Below are 24575 nucleotides of genomic sequence, written 5' to 3'. Positions count from 1 at the left end.
AAAAAGAATTACATCCTGACAACCCAAGATACTTTAGCCATTGAATCTATACAGTGATGGTGAACTTTGAAACCAGCCAGTCATTAACCTGGGTATCAATCTTTTCAAGATTTTTTTAAGTCTTCTTCATGCAAAGCAAACTCCAAAAGATGTACTTTAAAAACAAGTTCTGGTATTTATTCTGGGACTAAGCCATAAAATTGTTTGAAATACATTTTTGGATTAATCTGCTTTTCTAAAATTGCCTCTTGTCAAATGAAGTTTATGTGAAATGGCCACATTTCTCTCAGAGCCTTGAATTTCTTAGGGACTTTTAAAAACATTTCAATGAGCATTTATCAATAGATATCCAGCATGTCAGGATTTCTTTGCAACTATCTACTCCACTGAACAGTATTTTCAAGTTCAGGTATCATGACTACTAGGAAGTAATACATTTTCCAATTACTTTTAATTGTAGCAGGGGCATGACTTATATTTTTGATTAAAGGTTAACATTATGTATATTTTGCTACTTTTCTTTTAAAAAGAATAACATTGTACTTCAGATTTGGTTTTATTTCCAACCCTCCCCCACCCCATGCCTGGGGCAGGAAAATTATAGATGGCTTAAATCAGAGCCTAAGATCGACAGATTAATCCTATTGCTAGAAACTCAGTGTGTGTCACAAGTTGTCTGTGGTATTAAACAGCAGCTGTTGGATTCCCTGTCAAGGAACAGCTGAAAATAACACTGAAGCTTAGGTCAGAGGTCAGACGCAAACACATCAGAGATACTGACTCTGGAGCTGCTGAAGCCGTCGGAAATCTTTGGGCCGAAGCCAGAGTGGAGGATATAGCAATAAACCGACTTAAATGAGTCCACTTGCTGGTTAAACCCTTAGCTCAATTTAAAAGCATGGTCAGGTTCAGGTTCATTATTCAGAAGGCTGAGTCAGCACCTCAGCTTTGTTCATGATGATATTCTTGAATCAAAGGGGAAATAGTGTTATTACATATATTTTGGTTTGGCCAATTATTTTTGCTTCCCAGAGCATGTCCTGGCTGCTCTGCAGTTATGTGGGCATGACCCAGTTGCCTGCTGGTCAGCAAAAGGAAACCACCCGGGCCCCAGTTCCTGGGCTCCAGAACTTCAGCAGAGGCCATAAAGGGTGCATTTGGGGCAAGCTCAGGAGAGCAGATGCCAAAGACACCATGATGCAGGAAGTACTGTAAATGGTTTCATCCTATGGCAGGGATGGAGAGCTTGCAGAGAACCATCCTGACCTCTCTATAGCGGCTGCCTCGGTATTCAAGGCGGGCTCCTTCTGCTTGAGCAAACAGTTGGTCCAAACAAACCAAAACAAATTGAGTGAAACCAGTTTTCAGCTAATTGCCCTCAAGAAAAATCAAGAGTTGACAAGTGTGTCACGTAATCGCCACACCCTAAACTAAAATGCCCAAAGCAGCCTTGCTTAAGCCTTTGTGTACACGGCAAACCGCAACAGCAAACAGTGCACCCAAAGTACACAGCGCACCTTCCCCCAGAGCTAATCTACTGTTAGAAACTCAGTGTGTTTCAGAAGTTGCATAAAGGCCCTCAGGAGGCAAGGGGAAACAGGTTACTTAGACAATGGTTAGAAGACTGCTGACGTTCACAGAGCCCCACTTCAGGTGAATGACTGTGTAACGCGTATGGAGGGCAGTGCGGACTGCGCGGAGTCACAGGCCCATCGGAAGGGAAAGGGAAGAGACAGGTGAGGAGGAGAGAGAACTAGGATCCAAGTCTGGTTAATTCCAAGGCTTAAGGGCAAAAGCAATCAGAAATATGTAAGACCTTGTTAAAAGATTAATCCAGCTATTCAGCTGCAAAGGTGATGGCATCTGTCTTTGTATAGATGATCTTTCTAAGCAGACCCAAAGTGCTGCATAGGAAATATTTTCTGCATTGGTGGACATGGACAATAATGCAAACCGCATGCATGAATTTAAGTGGTTTCTAACACATGTCCTTTAATTCAAATTCTTGGCTTTAACATCTTCAAAAGACTTGAATCACTTTTTTCTCCCCTTCCCTTGCTTTCTATTTCTTTCCTCTTCAACTTCTTAGTCCTTCTTCCTTGGTCTGTCTACATCTTGCTCATTTAGAAACTTGGTCTAGGTCTCTTCATCTAGCATAATATTTAATTATAAGCTGCATTATTAACCCTGGGAAATACTTTGGAAAACCTAAGTGTAAAATATACTGTATTCAAGAAATTGCTACCCTATAATTAGACGGCTTTTTTTTGAAAGATTTTGAGTTAGTTTGTTTATACTCTGCCTCCCCTATCTTCACCAAAAAAGCAGGACAAAACAAAACAAAACAAAAAACCTTACAGGCATTCTCATATTCTTTGAAGTTTACAGAGGATCTTGCTGAGGTTATTATGCCTTCTCTGTTTATCCCTCTGGGAAATGCCTGGTATTTTTGGTTTTCATATCAGCTGAATTTTAGTGAAAAATCCTCCATGGGGAATCAAAAAGCTATAACTGGATTCTGTAGAGTTGCAAATAGCACATCCCCCCCCCCCCCAGTTTTTCTTTTATTGCAGTAAAATACACATAACAAAATTTACTATCTTAACTATTTTTAAGTGTACAGTTCAGTGATATTAAATACATTCATAGTGTTGTGCAACCTTCACCAACATCTATCTCCATAATTCTTTTAATCTTATAAAAAATGAAACTCTATACGCATTAGACAATAATTCCATCCCCTACACCACCCCAAAACCTCTGGCAACCACCATTCTACTTTCTTTCTCTATGATTTTGACTACACCAAGTATCTCATAGCAGTTGTTTTTTGTGATTGATTAATTTTACTTGGAGAAGGAAATGGCAACCCACTCAGTATTCTTGCCTGGAGAATCCCGTAGACAGAAGAGCTTGGCTGACGACTATAGTCCATGGGGTCACAAGAGTCAGACACGACTGAGTGACTAAACCTCCACCAATTTTACTTAGCGTGATGTTCTCAAGGTTCATCCATGCTGTGGTGGTGGTGGTTTAGTCGCTCAGTCGTGTCCAACTCTTGTGACCCCATGGACTGTAGCCCGCCAGGCTCCTCTGTCCATGAGATTCTCCAGGCAAGAATACTGGAGTGGGTTGCCATTTCCTTCTCCAGGGCATCCATGCTGTAGCATATGTCATATTTTCTCTTAAGGGCTAAATAATATTCTCTTGAATATATATTCCATGTTTTGCTCATCCATTCAGCCACTTGAGTGGCTTCTACATTTTATCTCTTGTGAATAGTGCTACTATGAACATGGGTGTATAAATTATCACATTGAGACCCTGCTTTCTAATTATCTGGGATATATACCCAAAAGTAAAATTGCTAGATCACATGGCAATTCTATTTTTAATTTTTTGAAGAAATACCACACTATTTTCCACAATGACCAATAGCACATTTTAATGAAATATAGGTAACTGATAGTAATAAAAACTTTGTTATATGATTATTTTTTAGCTCTATGAGGATGCCATTCAAACGACACACTTTCTTTGCTGGAGTATATGTAGAGTCTGCTCATTCTTAGCATTTGTCTTAATGCTATTATTGATTAAACTGTATATGTTTATAAAGACAAATTAGACTTAATATGAATAACACAGAAGAAGTCTATTTATCCAGATTAAAAATGTAAGGCATAATTTTCTCTATTATTATTATCAGTAAATAATAATAGTTACTGTATAATTATAGCTAGTTATGTGCCAGGAATGGGATGAGTACTTTGCATTTAATCCACATAATTTAATGGCTACAAAGACTTATTTTTATGACTTTATAAATTCCACACACTTATACACACACGCATGCGCATATCCACATACAGTGATTCACTGATTTTAGCCACCTCAGGTCTAACTTTTTCTCTCTGGGTTTGAAAGTTATCTATGGTCTTGTCCTCATACCTACCTAATAACGTATACCATTATTCCCAGGCCTCAAAGATCATCTTTGTTCTCCACGTTAACTCAGTTGTTCTACCCAGAAATATCCTCTTCTCCACTTCATCTATATGAATTCCTCCCATCTCTTAAAGACCAAGATAAACTGTCAATTCCTTTTAAAAGTTGAAATGCCTGCATATATTCCCCTTCCCTCAAACGCAATTGTAATTAAAATTTAATAATGTTATGCTTGTATTATAAACTTGAATTGTTTTGTAATTATTTCATCACTCCACTGGTATTATTTCTTAACTAGATTTAAGGCTCTTTACATAAAGGAATTAAGTCTTAACTTTTTTTTTTTTTTTCAAAATCTTTGCAGACCACCTCAGAGATTAAAAACAGTTGCTTTACACAAAGCACTTAGAAGAGAACTTGATATTTAGCAAATACTATATATGTGTGTGTGTTGTATATATAATATATACAACACACACATATATATATATATAATATATACAACACACACACATATATAGCTATATATATATGAAGGAGAGTACTAGGCACAGAGGCGCTTACCTGGTGGCTCAGATGGTAAAGAATTTCTGCCTGCCATGTGGGTGACCGGGGTTTGATCCCTAGGTTGGGAAGATTCCCCTGGAGGAGGGTACAGCAACCCACTCCAGTATTCTTCCCTGAAGAATCCCCATAGGTAGAGAAGCCTGGCAGGCTATGGTCTGCTGCTGCTGCTAAGTCACTTCAGTTGTGTCCGACTCTGTGCGACCCCATAGGTGGCAGCCCACCAGGCTCCCCCATCCCTGGGATTCTCCAGGCAAAAACACTAGAGTAGATTGCCATTTCCTTCTCCAGTGCATGAAAGTGAAAAGTGAAAGTGAAGTCTCTCAGTCGTGTCTGACCCTCAGCGACCCCATGGACTGCAGCCCACCAGGCTCCTCCGTCCTGGTATGTAGCAAATGCTCATAACTATTGGTTGAATGAGTAAATACTGAGTGAATGAATTGTATCCAAATATGATTTGATCAGTCAGCCAATATTATAAGCACCAATTCTGTGGTGTGTGTGTGTGTGTGTGTGTGTGTGTGTGCGCGCGCGTGCGTGCACGGGTGCATACTGTGTACTTACTTGCTCCGTTGGGTCTGACTGTGACCCCATGGGGTCACAAAGAGTCAGAAGCGACTGAGGAACTTCACTTTCACTTTTCACTTTCACACACACACACACACACACACCACAGAATTGGTGCTTATAATATTGGCTGACTGATCAAACCACGTTTTGATACAATTTATTCACTCAGTATTTACTCATTCAACCAATAGTTATGAGCATTTGCTACATACCAGGATGGAGGAGCCTGGTGGGCTGCAGTCCATGGGGTCGCTGAGGGTCGGACACGACTGAGTGACTTCACTTTCACTTTTCACTTTCATGCACTGGAGAAGGAAATGGCAACCCACTCCAGTGTTCTTGCCTGGAGAATCCCAGGGATGGGGGAGCCTGGTGGGCTGCCATCTATGGGGTCGCACAGAGTCGGACACAACTGAAGTGACTTAGCAGCAGCAGCAGCAGGCACTAACATATTAGGAATATAGCAGTGAGCAAAACAGAGCGAAACAGAGGTCTCTCTTCTTGAAATGGTAACATTACAGTGAAAAAAGACCATAAACAATGAAAAACATAGCCAAGGTAGAAATCTACAGTGATAAAAATTAAGGGAAAACAACTGGTAGTGGTTAATCAGACTGAATCACAAAAGGTTTCATTTAAAACTTGCCAGAGAAATCAGGGGATACTTTCAGGGTATTTCTATTGGGATACAGAAATTAACAGGAAGAATAAACTGATAATAATTCCAAATCAACAAGAAGTAAACCATTCAAAATGGCAAAGGCAATGGGTTAGGGGCTCTGAATCCAGACTGCCTTTACCCCTCTGTGCCTTAGCTTCCTCACTGCAAATTGGAGATAATGGGACTCTTACCAAGATCAAATAGGTCTGTTGGGAGGATTTAATAACATTTGAAAAACACTTCATGCCTGGTACATCAGTGGTGTTGTGATAGTTATGCATTATCATTTCTAAGACGTCTGTTCAGGGATTTCTTAAATCTAGTAACTGCCACAAAATTTGAAATAAGTTTTAAAATTAAGTTGAATTATAACATGGTAAGGCGATGGCACCCCACTCCAGTACTCTTGCCTGGAAAACCCCATGGATGGAGGAGCCTGGTGGGCTGCAGTCCATGGGGTCACTTAAGAGTCGGACACGACTGAGCCACTTCACTTTCACTTTTCAGTTTCATGCATTGGAGAAGGAAATGGCAACCCACTCCAGTGTTCTTGCCTGGAGAATCCCAGGGACGGGGGAGCCTGGTGGGCTGCCGTCTATGGGGTCGCACAGAGTCAGACACGACTGAAGTGACTTAACAGCAGCAGCAGGCAACCAACTCAAATGGATTAAATACCTTAGAAAGACATAAAATGTGCATTACCAGGGAGGAAATATGTCAGTATAATCAAATGGTACAAAAATTTCAGTGAGTCAGCAGTTCTAGAATACCACCTTTAATCATTCACTTTCAACAAAATCTTCCCCAACTCATTATTTGTATTATGTAATATTCTCCCTGGCACTTCTCATTTATTTCTTAGATTATAAGCACTGTCATTTAATTAATAACCATAAGTAAATTAAAGTGTGCTTTTAAAAAAGCTTCCATCCTAGCTGTCAACTTATTCTTCTATGTAGATACTCACTTGTTGATTCAGTGAGTATGATTAAACAACTGGTAGATGTCAGGCACTGTTCCAGATGCCAGGCGCACTGCAATAAATGAAACAAAGTTCACCCATTGATGCAGCCTGCCTTCTGGTGGGGGAGACACAACCAGTTAGAACACAAGCAAAAATACATATATAATTATGTTAGGATGTAATAAGTGTTATGAAGAAAAATAAGGCAGTAAGAAGGTGAGAGTGAACAGGGGGAGAGTCAGGAAAACTTCTGAAGACATGAGATTTGAGTAGAGGCAAGAATTAAGCCTAAAAGAGCATGGCATGAGGACATCTCAGCAAAGAACATTCCAGGTAGCTGGCCACGCTTGTTATAGCTGAAAATCTTTCAGTAGGTCAATGTGGCTGGAGCTAAGTGAGAACTGAGGGAAGAGGATGCTGATAGAACATGAGATCTGCCAAGTAAGGGTCTGGCTTGCTTGGGATAATCATGTGGTATGCCTGCTTCCCTGGCATAATTACTGTGGCCCCTTCCATTCTCTGAAGAGTTCTGCTTGGATTATAAACCACGTGGCAACCCTGCTCTTACACCCAGGTAAGGACTTTAGATTTCAGTCTGAGACGGGACATTATTGCAAGGTTTTCATCTAAAGAATGGCATTGTTTGACTTAACACTTCTTTAATGTTGTTAAAAAAAACTCTTCACGGAGAGGGTAGGAGTCAAGAGTGGAAGCAGAGGTGGGATGAATTCCATAGCACCCCAAACACAAATGCCAAAACAATACCCCTTTGGGATGTTTCTTTATAGACACTTATGACTTACTTAAGAAACATCATGACTCTTTTTAACAGTTTTACACTCTGCGTACATTGATTGCCATAGATTTCCTTACAATTAACACATTTAATGACATAATGCTTAGCCTCTCCATATGACCTGGAAGAATAATTATAAACAAGCAACTTTAATATCCAGTAAAATTTTCTTCTATAAGTACTAAGAAAAACAAAGCAAAACAAAACTTGGGAAAGCTTGAAAATTTGAACTTGATCAAAGATTAAAGATGGCTGCATTTACTCTAATTTTAAGGCATGGTTTACCAACTGTGTGAAATGATAGCAATATCTGTTCAATTATCATGTACACATTTTCCTAAAATTCTCTATCTAGAACAATGTATTGGAGAAGGAAATGGCAAACCACTCCAATATTCTTGCCAGGAGAACCCCATGGACAGTGGAGCCTAGTTGGCTACAGTCCATGGGGTCGCAGAGTCAGATATGACTTAGCAACTGAAGGGCAACAGAACAATGTTTGATCTGCAAAACTGTCAAATATTTGTATAGAGTGCAGTTAAAATAATCAGCAAATATGTGGCTATTACTATTCTGGCAAAACTTTTTTTCTCAGTGGGAGACACTATAATACTTCAAGCCAGAAAAGTTTTTTTTTTTTTTAATCAGTGAAAAGCTTTTATGTGCAAAGTTTATTTTAAAAATTTAAACTAATAAGGCTTTCTACCTACATTGAGCTGTGCACCCAGGCTTCAACATAGCAGAGTTTCTCTAATTCTTGTTAACATAATGAAGAGTCCAGAGAGTTACCCTTCAGAAGGGAGGGTGAGTAAATGAGAAGACAGCAGTCTTAGTCAACTTGATTTTGGAAAATTATGCTCCTTTTGTTTTGTCCTCACTGTTGCTTAACTCCAGATGAGGCTGAGAATTTCCAGCCCAGAGTAATCCCCGGGGAAGCCTAAAGAGCAGCAGTCCTTCCAGCTGCTTGGGAGCCCAGCAGTGACACTGAGAGTGAGCTGTCACTTCTCCATGCAGCTATAATTCCGCCAAGGAAGGAAAAATAACATAATGCAAAATTCAAGGATAGAACTGCCTTATGATCCAGCAATCCCACTGCTGGGCATACACACTGAGGAAACCAGAAGGGAAAGAGACACGTGTACCCCAATGTTCATCGCAGCACTGTTTATAATAGCCAGGACATGGAAGCAACCTAGATGCCCATCAGCATATGAATGGATAAGAAAGCTGTGGTACATATACACAATGGAGTATTACTCAGCCATTAAAAAGAATACATTTGAATCAGTTCTAATGAGGTGGATGAAACTGGAGCCTATTATACAGAGTGAAGTAAGCCAGAAGGAAAAACATAAATACAGTATACTAACGCATATATATGGAATTTAGAAAGATGGTAACAATAACCCGGTGTACGAGACAGCAAAGAGACACTGATGTATAGAACAGTCTTATGGACTCTGTGGGAGAGGGAGAGGGTGGGAAGATTTGGGAGAATGACATTGAAACATGTAAAATATCATGTAAGAAACGAGTTGCCAGTCCAGGTTCGATGCACGATACTGGATGCTTGGGGCTAGTGCACTGGGACGACCCAGAGGGATGGTATGGGGAGGAAGGAGGGAGGAGGGTTCAGGATGGGGAACACATGTATACCTGTGGCGGATTCATTTTGATATTTGGCAAAACTAATACAATTATGTAAAGATTAAAAATAAAATAAAATTAAAAAAAAATTCAAGGACATAAAAATCAGATACCCTAAACAGAATGGTAGTACCCATGGATTCAAAGCAGGAAGTATGCAAAGAGTTGAAAAGAGAACGTTTAAAAAAATGTTTTAAGGAAGACTAAATATAAAGAACTTACATGTATACATATATATAAAATACATAATACACATATGTGTTCAGATGATTGGTATCTGTAACAATACTGTTTTTAATATTGTTAAAATGGGCTTTCTCAGTTGTATGAGGTGATGTTTCACCATATATTCACAGTTTATTGGTTATCAGTTTAATGACAAAGTCTTCCCTGGTAGCTCAGACTATAAAGAGTCGGCAGTGTGGGAGGCCTGGGTTTGATTTCTGGGTCAGGAAGATCCCCTGGAGAAGAAAACCCACTCCAATATTCTTGCCTGAAAAATTCCGTGGACAGAGGAGCCTACATGGACAGAGGTGGGCTACAGCCTATGGGGTCAGAAAGAGCTGGACACAACTGAGTGACTAACACTTTCACTTTCACTAATGATAAAGTCACTGTTAACAGAATTCCCCTGTAGATTATATTTTTACAAGTTCAGTTGCCCGAGTTTCTAAAACTTTACTGTATGGTTTTTCAGATCTGCATCCTCATTCCAAGTAAGAATGCCTCACACCAGGGCTCATACAGAAGTCCATCACTATCGTTATATTGGTTTCTGTTACTACATCATTCACTGCAGTCCTAGAAGCCACATGAAAGGCAATGGTTGCTGAGAATGTCCGGAAGGATAAAGCAGTTACCAACACCTGCAGGAAAAAAGATATTCATATACTCGGGCTTTCAGGAAAAACAGGAAGCAAGATGAGAGAAACTCACAGAAACCTGGAAATCAAAAATGGAAACAAAAGGAGCAGGTCATTTGCACCCCACCCCTGACAGCTCACACCACCCTAAGCAAACCGGTTTCCTATCACAAATTCCACCCTCACAAAGGACAGATTTCAAAAGCAATTTACATAGTCTAAATTCTGCTGGGGCGAGTTGATGACATCGCCATTAAATGGGCTTCTTGAGTACCTACAGTGCATAGGCTCTGATTTTTTTTATAAGCCCCTTCCTCATTAGCTCCCTTTCGATTTGTAAAACGTATAACCAGTTCATCTGGTTGGACCTCTCGACAACCTCGTGCAGTCGGCCCTCCATATCTGAAGATTTTATATAAGGGACTTAAGCATCTGTAGATTTTGGTATCCGCAGGAGGTTCGGGAAGCAATCCCCTGTGGATAAGAAAAGGATGATTGCACTACAGTCAGGGCAGGACTGTTAATTCTGCCATATGTGTTGGAGAATTGAGGCAAGAGAAGTTAAGTGGCTTGTTCAAGTTCAAGAAGCGAGTCTAGAACTCACTTCCCTCTTACTCTCTTGCTCCAATGCCCCAGGGAGTAAGTTCTATCCTAATGTTAGATAAAAAATTATACAGAGGTCCATACAAACCCATCATTCAGCTGGTCCACAAAGGTTGAGCATTTCCTGGACAGAGTTCTCTGAGTCAGAATACCAAGCACCCTTAAAAGGCAACAACAGAAGTACAAAATAACATCTCTATCCGCAGCTTTCTCTGTTAGAAAACTAGATAAAATACACACATGAAGCAATTTGACCAGAAAGTCATATAACACAGGAAATGCACCAAACTAAAATGTCCCAGAAACAAAGTTCCTTTTAAAGAATTTTCCAAATCAAGGTGAAAAGGCATTAGAACATTTTTCTGCACAGATGTAAATTCATGTGATAATAAAACTATTTGAGTTTCTGTCAAAGTTCTTTTTGGGTTGTTGTTGTTAAAATGTAATCACATTATTAAGGATTAATCACATAGAATAATGGAAATCAATTCTTCTAGTAACATATATTGTAAGATTGTTTAATGATTTGTATATGAATTTACATTCATATATGCCATTTATATGAATTATGCATTGATATTCATCTTTCTTGGACCTAAAACATGAAATAAAGTATCTGCTTTCCAACAGGTCTGTTTAAAATGTATTTTAAATACACATTTTAAAATGTATTTTCAACTTCTCAGATTCCTAATTCTATTTTATTCATTTCTCCATACTTTACACAGGTAAATGTAAATACTTAAAATAAGATGTGATTTCCTTGGATTTTCTTTTTCCATTTACTTCACTGATACGTAAGAAAAAAAATTTATGGGGAAAGGAAATAGCTGTATTTAGTATTCATTTTTAACTTTACCAGTATGCTGAATATTCAGTCTATCTTTACTTGCTATTTCCTTGGATTATGTTAGAAAGATAGAAAATTTAATACAGATTTAAAATAAAGGCATATAAGACCAAGTTTAAACGTAGGGTGACTCTCTGAATATCTATCTGAATCCACTCACTTTGGCCTTTCCATGAATTTTTAAGAACATATTTTAATAATTTCCAACCTTCTTTAATCTACCACACTCTGGTTTAATCTGTGAAATTACTAACCCACCACTTCCTTCTTCTTGCCAATGGTATATTATGGAGTAAATTTCGTTAATAAGTTTTAAAAGGTGCCTTGGAAAAAATATTTAAAATTTCTGTGGAGATGTTTAAAGATACTTTGAGTTATCACAAATTTTAGGCTTAGAGATATTACTACCCTGTGTATTTTTTCCAGGCTTACTGAGATATATTTGACATATAATACTGTGTAAATTTAAGAATTGCAATGTGTTAATGTACTTACATATTACAAAATAATTACCATGACACCAAAAGCTAGCAACTCTTATCACATCAGTACCATTTCTCTTTTGTTTTGAGAATATTCAAGATTTACTTTTTAAGAAATTTTCAAGTATATAATATTGTTAACCATAATTACCATGTTGTACATTAGATCTCCAGAATGTATTCATGTTCTACGTGGAAGTTTGTACAATTTAACCAATTGTTGCTATCTTTCAGTCCCTGGTAACTATCATCTGTTCTCTGTTTCTATGAATTTGGATTTTGAAGATTCCACATATAAGTGATATCACACAGTCTCTGTCTTACTCTGGCTTATTTCACTTAACATGATACCCTCATGGTCTATCCAGGTTGTTGCAAATGAAAGGATTTCCTTCTTTCTCATCATTGAATAATATTAATACACACATACTGTGTGTGTATACACACATACGGGCTTCCTAGGTGGTGCTAGTGGTAAAGAACCTGCCCGTCAGTGCAAGAGACATAAGAGATGTGGGTTCAATACCTGGGTCAGGAAAATCCCAGGGAGGAGGGCACGACAACCCACTCCAGTATTCTTGTCTGGAGAATCCTAAGGACAGAGGAGCCTGGCGGACTACAGTCTGTAGGGTCGCAGAGAGTCAGACACGACTGAAGTGCATATGTGTGTGTGTATTTATATACCACGTCTTCTTTATTCCTTCATCCATTGACAGACACATAGGTTGTTCTCAGATTTTGGCTATTATTCATAGTAAGACAATAAATATGGGAGTAAAGATCTCTGTGAAATCCTGGTTTTTATTTCCTTTAGTTTTATATCCAAAGTGGGATTGCTGAGTCATTTGGTAGTTCTGTTTTTAATTTTCTGAGGAGCCTCCATACCATCTTTCATCAGCTGCATTACTTACATTTCCACCAATGGTGCACACGGACTTGCTTTTCTCCAAATCCTTGCTAACACTTGCTCTCTCTTGTCTTTTTGATGATGGTTGTTCTAACAGGCGTGAGGTGATATTTCACTGTGGTTTTGTGTTGCATTTCCCTGATGATGAGAGATGCTAAGCACATTTTCATATATTTGCTGGCCATCGTATGTCTTCTTTGGAAAAATGTCTATTCAACTTCACTATTTTTTAATTCGGTTAGTTTTTGTCTTGCTATTGAATTGTATGAGTTCTTTATGTACTTTGTATATTAATCACTTATCAGATATATGCTTTGTGTATAATTTCTCCCATTTCATAGGCTTTTTATTTTGTTGGTTGCTTGTTTTGCTGTGCAGAAACTTTTCATTTTGATGCCATCCCACTTAATTTTTTTTTTTGGTGCCGTATCTAAAAATCATTGCCAAGACCAATGTCAAGGAGACTTTTCCCTATGTTTTCTTAGTATTTTTATGGTTTTAGGTCTTATGTTTAACTGTTCAGTCCATTTTAACTTTTGTGAGGTGTATATGGTAGGAGTGTAACTTCATTTTTATGCCTATAGTTATCTCAATTATCAACTATTAAGGAGACTATCTGTTGATAGTCCCTTAATAGTTGTCCCCCACTGAATCTTCTTAGCTTCCTTGTCAAATATGTGTTGATCATATATGGGATAGTTTATTTCTGGGCTCTCAACTCTGTTCCATTGGTCTACTGTTTGATTACTATAGCTTTATAGTATATTTTGAAATGAGGAAATGTGATGCCTCTGGGTTTGTTCTTCTTTCTCAGGATTTCTTTGGTTATTCAGAGTCTTTTGGAGTTATACAAATTTTAGATTTGTTCTACTTCCATGAAATAAGCCATTAAAATTTTGATAGAGATTGCACTACATCTAGTGAGGGCTTTGCGTATTATGGACATTTTAACAATATTGATTCTTCCAATACATGAACACAAGATATATTTCCACTTGTTTGTATCTCAATTTCAGTCTTACAGTTTACAGTGTAACCAAAATCTTTCACATTGGTTAAATTTACTATTACTTTTGATGTAATTGTAAATGGAATTATTTTTTCATGTTTTTTGTTCATGTATAGAAATGGAATTGATTTCTGTATGCCGATTTTATATTATGCAAATTTACTAAATTCGTTGATTACTTCTAATTTTTTTTTTTTGGTGGAGTTATTGTAACTTTCTGTGCACAAGATCATGTCATCTGCAACAGAGACATTTTTACTTCTTCCTTTCCGATTGAAATATTTTCTCTCTTTCCATCATCTTGCCTGATTGCTGTGGTTGGACTTCCAGTACTATGTTGAATAACAGCGGTGAGAGTTGGCACCCTGCCTTGATTTTGAATTTAACAGAGAAGTTTTCAATATTTCATCACTGAGTATCATGCTGTGTTCCCCAAGTGGTGCCAGTGGTAAAGAATCTGCTTGCCAATTACAGATTATGTTAGCCGTGGAATTGTTATATATGGCCTTTGTTAAGGTATATCCCATCGATATTCAATGTTAAAAGCTTTTATCATGAAAGGATGTTATATTTTGTCAAATACACTTTATACATCTATTGAGACAATCATGTGGTTTTTATATTTCATTCTATCAATGTGGTGTATTGCATTTATTGATTTGCATAAGCTGAGATGTTTGCATTCCAGAGATAAACCCTGCTTGATCATGATATACGATCCTTTTAATGTGCTCTTGAATTGTTTGCCAATATTTTATTGAGAAATTTTATACTTACATTTTTTACACTTCATGCTGGGCTGGATGAAGCACAAGCTGGAATCAAGATTGCCAGGAGAAATATCAATAACCCCAGATATGCAGATGACATCACCCTTATGGCAGACAGCAAAGAGGAACTAAAGAGCCTCTTGATGAAAGTGAGAGAGGAGAGTGAAAAAGCTGGCTTAAAATTCAACATTCAAAAAACTAAGATCATGGCATCTGGTCTCATCACTTCATGGCAAATAGACAGGGAAACAGTGGAAACAGTGGCAGACTTTATTTTTTTGTCTCCAAAATCACTGCAGATGGTGACTGCAGCCATGAAATTGAAAGATGCTCCTTGGAAGAAAAGCTATGACAAACCTAGACAGCATATTAAAGACCTCTGCCAACAAGTTCCGTACAGTCAAAGCTATGCTTTTTCCAGTTGTTATGCATAGATGTTAGAATTGGCCCATAAAGAAAGCTGAGCACTAAAGAATTGATGCTTTCGAACTGTGGTGTTGGAGAAGACTCTTGAGAGTCCCTTGGACTGCAAGGAGATTCAACCAGTCCATCCTAAAGGAAATCAGTCCTGAATATTCATTGGAAGGACTGATGCTGAAGCTGAAGCTCCAATACTTTGGACACCTGATGAGAAGAACTGACTCATTGGAAAAGACCCTGATTTGGGGAAAGACTAAAGGCAGGAGGAGAAGGGGACGACAGAGGATTAGATGGTTGGATGGCATCACCGACTTGACAGACATGAGTTTGAGCAAGCTCCGGGAGTTGGTGATGGACAAGGAAGCCTGGCATGCTGCAGTCCATGGGGTAGCAAAGAGTTAGACACAACTGAGCAACTGAACTGAATTCAGTTTGTCAATATTTTATTGAGATTTTACACTTATATGCATACTTTGTATTATTACTTAGGTTTCAGGTATGCAGCATTTTAATTATCTGTTTACATTTCAAAGCAATCACCACCACAAGTCTAAGTAGCATCTCTCAATGTGAGACCCATTTTGTCCACCCCCACAAACCTCTTCCCCTCTGATAACCACTCATCTGATTTCTGTATTTGAGTTTTATTTGCATGCTTGCCTGCTTTGTTAGACCCTACATATAAGTGAAATGATATAGTATTTGTCTTTCTTCATATGACTTACTTTACATTGCTTCATTTCATTCACGTGGTTGCAAATGGTAGGATTTAATTATTTTTATGGTTAAGTAGTATTCCATTGGGTATGTGTGTACACCTCCCATCTTCTTTATCCAGTCATCTAGCAATGAGCACTTAGATTGTTGCCATATTTTGACTATTATAATTGAGTCTTCAATGAACACAGTTCAGTTCAGTTGCTTGACTCTTTGCGACCCCATGGACTGCAGCACGCCAGGCTTCCCTGTCCATCTCCAATTCCCAGAGCCTACTCAAACTCATGTCCACTGCATCAGTGATGCCATCCAACTATCTCATCCTGTCATCCCCTGCTCCTCCCACTTTTGATTATTTCCATCTCAGGGTCTTTTCCAATGAGTTGGTTCTTTGCATCAGGTGGCCAAAGTACTGGAGTTTCAGCTTCAGCATCAGTCCTTCCAATGAATATTTAGGACTGATTTCCTTCGGGATTAACTGGTTTGATCTCCTTGCAGTCCAAGGAACTCTCAAAGAGTCTTCTCCAACACCACAGTTCAAAAGCATCAGTTCTTCAGTGCTCAGCTTTCTTTATAGTCCAACCCTCACATCCATACATGACTACTGGAAAAACCATAGCTTTGACTAGACAGACCTCTGTTGGTAAAGTAATGTCTCTGCTTTTCAATATGCTATCTAGGATGGTCATAGATTTTCTTCCAAGGAGCAAGCATCTTTTAATTTCATGGCTGCAGTGACCATCTGCAGTGATTTTGGAGTCCAAAAAAATAAAGTCTGTCACTGTTTCCACGTTTCCCTATCTATTTCCCATGAAGGGATGGGACCGAATGCCATGATCTCAGTTTTCTGAATTTTGAGCTTTAAGCCAACTTTTTCACTCTCCTCTTTCACTTTCAACAAGAGGCTCTTTAGTTCTTCTTCATTTTCTGCATAAGGGTGGTGTCATCTGCGTATTTGAGGTTATTGATATCTCTCCCAGCAATCTTGATTCCAGCTTGTGCTTCTTCCAGCCCAGGATTTCACATGATGTACTCTGCATATAAGTTAAATAAACAGGGTGACAATATACAGCCTTGATGTACTCCTTTCCCTATTTGGAATCAGTCTGTTCTTCCATGTCCAGTTCTAATGGTTGCTTCCTGACCTGCACACAGGTTTCTCAAGAGGCGGGTCAGGTGGTCTGGCATGCCCATCTCTTGAAGAATTTTCCACAGTTTATTGTGACCCACACAGTCAAAGGCTTTGGCATAGTCAATAAAGCAGATGTTTTTCTGGAACTCTCTTGCTTTTTCCATGATCCAACGGATGTTGGCAATTTGATCTCTGGTTCCTCTGCCTTTTCTAAAACCACCTGGAAGTTCACGGTTCACGTATTACTAAAGCCTGGCTTGGAGAATTTTGAGAGTTACTTTACTAATGTGTGAGATGAGTGCAATTGTGTGGTAGTTTGAGCATTCTTTGGCACTACCTTTCTTAGGGATTGGAATGAAAACTGACCTCTTCCAGTCCTGTGGCCACTGATGAGCTTTCCAACTTTGCTAACATATTGAGTGCAGCACTTTCACAGCATCATCTTTTAGGATTTGAAATAGCTCAACTGGAATTCCATCACCTCCACTAGCTTTGTTCGTAGTGATGCTTCCTAAGGCCCACTTGACTTCACATTCCAGGATGTCTGGCTCTAGGTGAGTGATCACACCATCATGATTATCTGGGTCGTGAAGATCTTTTTTGTACAGTTCTTCCTCTGTGTATTCTTGCCACCTCTTCTTAATATCTTCTGCTTCTGTTTAGTTCAGTTCAGTCACTCAGTCATGTCCAACTCCTTGTGACCCCATGAATCACAGTATGCCAGGCCTCCCTGTCCATCACCAACTCCCGGAGTCCACCCAAACTCATGTGCCTTGAGTGAGTGATACCATCCAGCCATCTCATCCTCTGTCGTTCCCCTCTTCTCCAGCCCCCAATCTCTCCCAGCATCAGAGTCTTTTCCAATGAGTCAACTCTTCACATGAGGTGGCCAAAGTATTGGAGTTTCAGCCTCAGCATCAGTCCTTCCAATGAACACCCATGACTGGTCTCCTTTAGGATGGACTGGTTGGATCTCCTTGCAGTCCAAGGGACTCTCAAGAGTCTTCTCCAACACCACAGTTCAAAAGCATCAATTCTTCGGTGCTCAGCTTTCTTCACAGTGCAACTCTCACATCCATACATGACCACTGGAAAAACCATAGCCTTGACTAGACGGACCTTTGTTGGCAAAGTAATATCTCTACTTTTTAATATGCTATCTAGGTTGGTCATAACTTTCCTTCCAAGGAGTAAGTCCATACCATTTCTGTCCTTTATTGTGCCCATCTTTGCATGAAATGTTTCCTTCATAACTCTAATTTTCTTGAGATCTCTAGTCTTTCCCATTCTATTGTTTTCCTCTATTTCTTTGCATTGATCACCGAGGAAGGGTTTCTTATCTCTCCTTGCTATTCTTTGGAACTCTGCATTCAAATGGGTATATCTTTCCTTTTCACTTCTCTTCTTTACACAGCTATTTGTAAGGCCTTCTCAGACAGCCATTTTGCTTTTTTATATTTTTCTTGGGGATGGTCTTGATTCCTATCTCCTATACAATGACACAAACCTCCATCTATAGTTCATCAGGCACTCTATCAGACCTAGTCCCTTAAATCTATTTCTCACTTCCACTGTATAATCATAAGGGATTTGATTTAGGTCATACCTGAATTGCCTAGTGGTTTTCCCCACTTTATTCAATTTAAGTCTGAATTTGGCAATAAGGAGTTCATGATCTGAGCCACAGTCAGCTCCCAGTCTTATTTTTGCTGACTGTATAGAGCGTCTCCATCTTTGGCTGCAAAGAATATAATGAATTGGAGTTTTGTGTTGACCATCTGGTGAGGTACATGTGTAAAGTCTTCTCTTGTGTTGTTGGAAGAGGGTGTTTGCTATGACCAGTGGGTTCTCTTGGCAAAACTCTATTAGCCTTTGCCTCGCTTCATTCTGTACTCCAAGGCCAAATTTCCTGTTACTCCAGGTGTTTCTCAACTTCCTACTTTTGCATTACAGTCCCCTCTAATGAAAAGGACATCTTTTTCTGGGTGTTAGTTCTAAAAGGTCTTGTAGGTCTTCATAGAACCGTTCAACTTCAGCTTCTTCAGTGTTACTGGTTGGGGCATAGACTTGGATTACTATGATATTGAATGGTTTGCCTTGGAAACGAACAGATATCATTGTGTCGTTTTTGAGATTGCATCAAGTACTGCATTTTGGACTCTCTTACTGACTGTGATGGCTACTCCATTTCTTCTAAGGGATTCCTGCCCACCGTAGTAGATATAATGGTCATCTGAGTTAAATTCACCCATTCCAGTCCATCTTAATTCCCTGATTCCTAGAATGTCGACGTTCTTGCCTAGAATGTCACTCTTGCCATCTCATGGTTGACCACTTCCAATCTACCTTGATTCATGGACCTAACATTCCACATTCCTAGGCAATATTGCTGTTTACAGCATTGGACCTTGCTTCTATCACCAGTCACATCCACAATTGGGTGTTGTTTTTGCTTTGGCTCCATCCCTTCATTCTTTCTGGAGGTATTTACCCACTGATCTCCAGTAGCATTAATATAGTATCATTTGTTTATTTGTTTCCCTTGCCTTTGCAGTCGGAGCCACAAAATCTCACTAAGCCTGATGTCAATGAGGTTATTGCTTGTTTTTCTTCTAGGAATTTAATGATTTCAAGTACTACATTCAAATCTTTAATCCACTTTGAGTTAACTTTTGTATATTGTGTAAGATAGGCTTCTAGGTTTTATTCTTTTGCATGTAGCTGTCCAGTTTCCTAAAGCCATTTATTGAAAAGACCGAACTTTCTTCATTGTATGCTCTTTGCTCCTTTGTCATAAATCATCCATAATGTGTGAGTTTCTTTGGGGTTCTCAATTCTGTTCCACTGAGCTGTTTTTGTGCCAGTACCAGACTATTTTGATTACTATAGTTATATAGTAAAATTTGAAATCAGGGAGCATAATACCTAGTTTTATTCTTTCTCAGGATTGTTTTGGCCATTTGGCATCTTTTGTGGTTCCATAGAAATTTTAGATTTATTCTAGTTCTGTGAAGTATGCTCTTGGAATTTTGATAGGGATTGTATTTAATTTACAGATTTACTTTGAGTAGAATGGACATTTTAATAGTATCAATTCTTCCAATCCAGGAGCATGAAATCTCTCCATTTGTTTTGGTTGTCTTCAATTTCTGTCATCAATGTTGTATTGTTTTCAGTGTACAGGTCTTTCACCTCCTTGGTTAAATGTATTCTTGGGTATTTTATTCTTTTTGATGCAACTGTAAATGTAATTGTTTCTCTTTCTGATAGTTGTAACTTCTGTTTTGTATTTTCTAAGACTCTTAAGCATCCCTTGCACTGCAAGGACTAGTCAATCCTAAAGAAAATCAACCCTGAATGTTCATTGGAAGGACTGGTGTTGAAGCTGAAGCTTCAAGACTTTGACCACCTGATGTGAAGAGCCAACTCACTAGAAAAGATTCTGAAGATGGGAAAGACTGAAGGCAAAAGGAGAAAGGGGCGGCAGAGAATGAGATGATTAGATAGCATCACCAACTCAATGGACATGAATTTGAGCAAACTCCAGGAGATAGTGGAGGACATAGGAGCATGGTGTGCTGCAGTCCATGGAGTCGCAGAGAGTCAGACACAATTAAGCAACTGAACAACAATATTCTCTATCTCTGTTGTAGTTCTGTGTTCATCCATTCTTGAGTTCAGTCAGTCTCTTTATGACCATTATTTTGAATCCTTTATCAGGTAGACTGCTTATTTCCATTTCATGTAGGTCTTTTTCTGAGGCTTTGTCTTGTTCTTTCTATTGGATAATACTCCTCTGTATTTTTATGTTACCTAAATGTGTGTTTGCTCCTTTGATTTAGGTAAATCAGCAATCTCTCCCAGTCTTGAAGGAGTGGCTTAATTTAGAAGATGTCCTCAGGGTTTAGAGGTGCAATCCTACTTACACCAGGCATCCTCTCTGTGGGTTCTATGTGCCTTCCTGTTGTAATGAAGACACAGCTACTGGTGTGATGCCTGGTTAGTGAGGCTGGACCTCAGACAAGCTGCAGGGTCCAGCCACTGCTACTGCACATGATGGTGGGCAAGCCTACTGTTTGGCTGGCTGTGAGGCCCAGCTGAGGTGCAGATGTGGGGGGTGCCCTCAGTGTGGCATGCCCACTGGCACTAACAGGTTAGAGAGAGAATTTTACTGTTTTGCCAGCCAGTGCTGACATTACACAACCTGGGGTCACAAAAAATGGCTCCCACCCAATGTCTCAGTCCAAAGGGAGCATCCCAACTGGTTCTTTCCTCTCTGGCAGATGCTTCTAGATTAGTAAGTGAATCCCTTTTACCTATGATCTATGTACTTTTCCACTTGATGGGTTTTTTGCTGGTTTTCAGGTTGAGTGAGTCTGCAGGTATGTCATTTAAGAGTGAGTTTTCCATTCCCTGTAGTTCTATAGCTTTCCTAAACATATTCCCTATTGATTTTCATATCCAAAGGTATTTGGGGGGCTCATTTCTCCTACACAGAATTTAGAGGTTCTGCTGCACCAGCCTGCCCCCTCCATATTTTCAGGGAAATAAGAGGTTGGATGGGGCTTCCTTGGTAGTTCAGCTGGTAAAGAATCCGCCTGCAATGCAGGAGACCCCGGTTTGATTCCTGGGTTGGGAAAATCCCCTGGAGAAGGGATAGGCTACCAACTCTAGTATTCTTGGGTTTCTCTTGTGGCTCAGCTGGTAAAGAATCTGCCTGCAATGTGGGAGATCTGGGTTTGATCCCTGGGTGGGGAAGATCCCCTGGAGAATGAAAGGCTACCCACTCCAGAATTCTGGACTAGAGAATTCCATGGATTGTATAGTCCACAGGGTCATATAGAGTCAGACATGACTGACTTTCACTCACCCACTCAATGCAATGTGACACTGGCCATTAGCATCCAGAGTGGTTAGGCTTGAAGACATCCAAGTTATATAATAGTTTCCTTAATTTGAATAGTTTCCTTAATTTCCTCCTTCATGGCCAGGAAGCCTGCATAAGTAACAAAGCTGAAGCAAAGGCACATTTTAATCAAACTCAAGCCGGAATTTAAACTCATTTCTTTAAAAAAATGTTGAGATTAAGGAATTGGAAGGAAGCTTTGTGGTTCAGAAGGTATGCTCCAGAAGAATAAGTAGGATGCATTTTATTTAGACCCTCTTCACAGAATTCCACCTCCTAAGTACATTTGGATGTGAAAATTTTGCAGAATAAAATAGATAAGAGTAGCTCATGGGGAACTGAAAGATAACAGGTTCATTTTTGTACCCTCACACTCTCTGTTCCTTTCTGATCTCCTTTGCCCACCCCCTGCAATGGGCCCCTAGCCTCTGTGCCACCCACTCCTGCCCTTACTGGTTATTAGTCCACATCAGAGGGCTCTTATCCTAATGTGTTAGTTGATGCTAGCTTAAACGACAGCCCGTTCTTGATGAAGTTGCATTTAGAGGAGACTCCTGACAAGAGGAGATGGCACTTTCACATTCAGAGAGCGGGCCTGCAGAAAGCAGACCTGTGGTTGCGGCCTCTCTTCTCCTGTCATCATACTTGTATCCCTGAGGGAAAAGCCCTCTAAAGGATCAAATGTGTTCAAAACTAACATTGGCGCAGCAAAACATCAGGGAAGGAGGTGGAGTATCTGCCCTCAAGGAGTTTGCAGTCAGCAAATTTACAGATAAAATTTTCAATATAGGGTGCTGCTTATATCTCAACTTACCTCTTGAAGAATTTATGATCTCATGTAACTACCAGAGAAACATTTTCAGGTATTTTCCATTACTGATCTCATTTTATTAAGGAAATTGACCTAGATACACTAAACACGCAAAATTATAAGGTTTATGAAGTTTAACTCATGTCAATCCAACACCAAAAACAAGACTGCTAACCGCCAGCTTTAAACTGTAGAGTCAAAGCTTATATAACTCCACAGCAAACTTACAAATTGGAAAATTATACAGTTAACCCATAAACAACATGGGCTTGAACTGCATGAGTCCACTTACATGTGGATTTTTCAATAAATATGTACTATAATATTACAAAATCAGCACTTAGTTGAATCCACAGAGGTGATACTATGGATATGGAGGTTTGACTGTAAAATTATATGTGGAATTTTAACTGCAGCAGAAGGCTGGTGCCCCTAACCCCCACGTTTTCCAAGGGTCAACTGTAAATTAATAATTTCAAGTATTTAAAGTATATCCAAGTAAGCTCTACACTTGCAAATTCTTTTTACCATAAATCTGATCACATGAGAGAACTGGCTCTCTAAGGACAGTCTAAGGACCTGGTTCTTCTCTCAGTCTGATTCATTTGTCATCAATGTTGATACAACATGCTCTTCCTGTACGTCTCTATTTACCCCACGGGTTGGGCCTTGTTTTCTATTTTACATTTTATATAGAAATATACTATTGCAAACATACTTCATATATTTATACTATAATACTACAGCCATTATTCTCTTCTTGCAAAACTTCATCTTGTTTCTCCATTTTCTCCTACCCTTCCATTTTCACTATTTTCTGGCTGTTTTGTACTTATCTTATACTTTTTATTCTCTAAATTCTGCATCCCATTTTCTCCGTCCATTTTGCGTACTGTGCCCATTCAAGTAATACACTTTTCAGCTACTGCTCTTCCCTTACCTCCTTCGTCTTAATCTATCTTTAAGCATATAGCCCTTCGTCTTCACCCCACTAAATTTGCTGACACCTACACCTATACTCAGCCAGGGATTTTATTAACTTATGTGACAAAAATATTCTTTCAGTAGGAAACAGCTAATTTTTGTAATGCTCCTACAAGGAACTTCTGGTTTTTGTTTTGTTTTGAAAGCAGTCTTAAAGACAGTGTGGGACTGGCAAAGGACAGACATACCAATCAATGGAACAGAACAGCAAGCTCAGAAGCAGACCCAGGAAACTTAAGAACTCAATATATTTTCACGGAAGTATCAGAAATCAGTGGGAGGGACAGGTTATTCAATAAGTAATGGTGACAACAGGTGATGTTTGGGAAAATCTATCATATTAGATCATTATCTCATATAGTGCATCAAAATTGCTTTTGGATTTAAAAGTGAAAAATAAAACTTTACAAGATGAAAAAAAAGTAAGCTGAAGGAGAGAATTTTTCTATGCTTTGAGGCTATGTAAGAAATCAAAAAGATTGGTTAGTAGATTTCACCATAAAAATAAACATGCTAACATCATCAAAATTCATAAAGATTTAAAAAAGTGACAAACTAGGAGCAATACTGCTCCAATATAATTATTATCCTTCCTGTATAAAAATTTTCTATGAACAAATAGAAAAAAAGGCTAAGATGCCAGAGGAAAAATACAAAAAACAAACAAACAAACAAACACAGGCAAGTCATCAAGGGGAAATACAATGAATAATTCCAAATTATTAAATTATTTTAAGCATCATGGCAGTTAAAGAAATGCAAAATAAATTTTTTTTTTTTAATTTGCAAAGACTTTTTATAAATAATACTTCATGCTAGAAGGAAAGCCATGAAATGTACACTTTTGATGCAAAGCATAAATTTGCTTCTGGAAAACAATTTAGTCACAGCTATCAAAAATCTTAAAATATGGATACATTCTAATCCAATATTTTTACTTTAAGGAATCAATCTCAAGGGTAGACACAATT

Source organism: Bos taurus, chromosome 2 (genome assembly GCF_002263795.3).
Source record: "Bos taurus isolate L1 Dominette 01449 registration number 42190680 breed Hereford chromosome 2, ARS-UCD2.0, whole genome shotgun sequence".
Lineage (NCBI taxonomy): Eukaryota > Metazoa > Chordata > Mammalia > Artiodactyla > Bovidae > Bos > Bos taurus.
Note: the sequence above shows the minus strand (reverse complement) of the source record.